Below are 3,689 nucleotides of genomic sequence, written 5' to 3'. Positions count from 1 at the left end.
CCTTTGGGATTGGAATGAAAACTGACCTTTTCCAGTCCTGTGGCCACTGCTGAGTTTTCCAAATTTGCTGGCATATTGAGTGCAGCACTGGATGTTGACAATAGGGAAGTCTATCCGTGGGTGGAAGTAGACACTATATAAGAAGTCTCTGTATCTTCTCCTCAATTTTTTTGTAAATCTAAAACTTCTCTAAAACATAAAGTTTATTTAAAATAAAAATTTGTAGAACATTTTCCTAAACGGTATATCTCACACACAATTGTTGAGCACTTAACATGTGCCCACAGTACCCACTCCAGGATTCTTGGGCTACCCACTCCAGTGGTAAGCTACCCACTCCAGTAATCTTAGGCTTCCCTCATGGCTCATTTGGTATAGAATCCACCTGCAATGTAGGAGACTTGGGTTCATTCCCTGAGTTGGGAAGATCCCCTGGAGAAAGGAATGGTTACCCACTCCAGTATTCTGACCTGGAGAATTCCATGGACTCTATAGTCCATGGGGTCACAAACAGTCAGACACGACTGAACAAGTTTTACTTTCACTACCATATGCCAAGGATATTTCTCAGGACTGATTTCACTTTTTAAGGACTGGATGAAGTATTTGTGCTCTCAAATAACATCAACAAATATGAAGAAAATACTGATAGGGTATTAGACATCTTGCTCTTTGGGAAATGTTTTCCGTGTTTTTAACATGAGCCTAGAAGCACATATAGAGTTGGAGGAAAGGTCCGTCTAGTCAAGGCTATGTTTTTTCCTGTGGTCATGTATGGATGTGAGAGTTGGACTGTGAAGAAAACTGAGTGCCAAAGAATTGATGCTTTTGAAGTGTGGTGTTGGAGAAGACTCTTGAGAGTCCCTTGGACTGCAAGGAGATCCAACCAGTGCATTCTGAAGGAGATCAGCCCTGGGATTTCTTTGGAAGGAATGATGCTAAAGCTGAAACTCCAGTACTTTAGCCACCTCACGTGAAGGGTTGACTCATTGGAGAAGACTCCGATGCTGGGAGGGATTGGGGGCAGGAGGAGAAGGGGACGACAGAGGATGAGATGGCTGGATGGCATCACCGACTCGATGGACGTGAGTTTGAGTGAACTCCGGGAGTTGGTGATGGACAGGGAGGCCTGACATGCTGCAATTCATGGGGTCGCAAAGAGTCAGACACGACTGAGTGACTGAACTGAACTGAAGGAGTTACAATCCTTACCTTATCTTCTGCAAATGGAACCTAAGTTAAATAAAAGAAAAGATCAACTCTAAAACACATCAGTGAACCTTAATAAGGGAGACTATCAAGATGGTGGAGGAGTAAGACAAAGAAATCACCTTTCTCCCCATAAATACATAAAAAATACACTTGCATGTGAAACAACTCTTACAGAACACATAATGAATCCTGGAAGAAGACCCTAGACTTCCAAAAAGACAAGCTAAGCTCCATAGAATGAGGCAGGGCAAGAAATATGAGGGAAAAAAGAGACAAAAGATTTGAGCAGGGGACTTGTGCCTTGGGGAGGAAGCTGTGAAGGAGGGAAAATTTCCACACACTCAGAAACTCCCTCATGGGTGGGAACAGGGGAGAGCTTCAGCATCTCAAAGGGGAATGCAGCAACAGGTGCTTGGAAGGCAAAACAGAGAATTCACCACAGAGATCATTGCCAAACAGCACTTCCCAGCCAGGAAGCAGCTTATGTGTTCACCATGGTGAGTGGGGGCTGGGTGCTGAGGCTTAGACTTCAGGGGTCAGAATGGAGAGGAGAGAGGACCAAGGAGAGGAGAGGTCTCAGGGAGAGGGCTGAGGTTGACTGCTGTGAAGATACTCTGAGGGGCTGGTATGAAACAGCTGAGGGAGTCTAGGAAAAAACCTAGGCCTCCCAGAAAGAAAAGAGATCATTGCTGCAAGGACCCTCTAACTCCCCACGCTCACAGATCCCAGGAACCTGTCTCCAAGAATGACATAGTGGGACGAGCAACAGCTGTGAGCTGCCCAACCACAGAGGTAGATCTGCCTGGCCACCACCAAGCCAGAGGTGGAACAAGACATGACTGTGGTTTACAATCCCAGAAGGAGAATACAAGCTTACTGGCCACTGCCAAAGCTGGGGTGAGTGCCTAAGGCAGGAGACAAAACACCACTGCCACGGTCCTGATCCCAGAGGTAGCAGTTACTGCTAAGCCATGAACAGGCAAAGGTTACTGCCCATACCTTCTTATGAGCCTATGAAACTTGGCTCTGCTGAGGGACACACAACCCTGGCCAATCCCCTTAGAAGAGCACATGGCCTACCTCAAACCATAGCAACTTTTTGCACGCCTCAGCCACAGCAGGAGATCCCTGCACACCTCTGTTATGGCTTCCATACCCTTCCCTCTCCCCAGCTCAACTGAGCAAGTGAGCCCTAATAAGTTGCTACTTTGTCTCCTCTTGTCTGGGTGGGAAAGAGACTCTGGAGGGTGGCCTACAAGCAGTGGTGGGCCCAAAACCAAAGCAGAGCATCAGGGGCTGTATCAGCAAGGAAGGGGAAGGAATTCGGTCCTGAAGTTACAGGTGCAGCGGGTTAATGCCTGCAGTTAGCCTGAGACTGTGGACTTTGGAGGAAATTTTGGACTTTGGACATAAGTACAAACTGGAGCAAGGCCAGATCTGAGCCTAAGCTGATTTCACAGTGCCCACAGTAGGTCCAGAGATCTTCCTAGAAATGTTGGAGGACTTTATGAGTAGACAGTTTGGCTGGTACTTACTGTGTGGTGAGGACAATGGCAGAATCAGGAGGAAAATCTCCTTACTAGCATTCTCTCATATAAAATTTTTTCCTCTATTTTTTGGTTTGTTTTCTTCTTTGTATTGGTCTAAAGTTCTCTACTATTGGTTAAGATTTTATTTTTAACTTACTTTAAAAAATTTTATTTTAAAATAAATTTATTTTACGTTTTTCCTATTTTTACAGTTTTTAGTTATAATGCACTTTTCCGTGTTTTTGATTTTGTATTTTTGCTAGTCTAGTTTTTAGTATTCATTTTCATTTATGGGTTTGTTTGTTGGCTTGGTTGCTTTCTTCTTTCATGCATTTATTCTTTTTTTCCCTCTTTTTCACTCTTCTTTATCCTTTGTAAACATGAGTTTCTTGGTGTTCTTGGCTGTTGAATGTTGCCTTCACCATTTGTCTTGGGCTTGTATCTTTTGTGATGTGTGCCTTGTGGAGTCTTGGTGCTACAGTAAAAGGTCAGGCCTGAACCACTGAGGTAGGAGACCTGAGGCCAGGACTTTGGACTACCAGAGAGCTCCCAACCCCATGGAATATTAATTAGTGAGAGCTCTCTGAAAGACCTCTATCTCAACACTTAAGACCAGGCACCACTCAAAGGCAAGCAAGCTACAGCGGTGGGAACCTCATGCCAAATCTTCAACAAAACAAGAACACAACCCTACCCATTATCAGAAAGTATCCCTTAAAGCCATTCCAAGCCCATAGACATCTCAAAAGTAGACACACACTACTGGATATGGCACTGGCCCTCAGAGAGAAATGACCCATCTGTATCCATCAATTCAGGTACAAGTCCTTCCCCACCCTCCCCCTACACCCCAGTCAGGAAAACTTCACAAGGCACTGATCCAACTCCACAAATGAACTATGACCTTGCAGCCATCAGAAAAGAGACTGCAAACAAAATGAAAAGACA

Source organism: Bison bison, unplaced genomic scaffold (genome assembly GCF_000754665.1).
Source record: "Bison bison bison isolate TAMUID 2011002044 unplaced genomic scaffold, Bison_UMD1.0 scf7180017864468, whole genome shotgun sequence".
NCBI lineage: Eukaryota > Metazoa > Chordata > Mammalia > Artiodactyla > Bovidae > Bison > Bison bison.
This window is presented reverse-complemented; position numbering follows the sequence as displayed.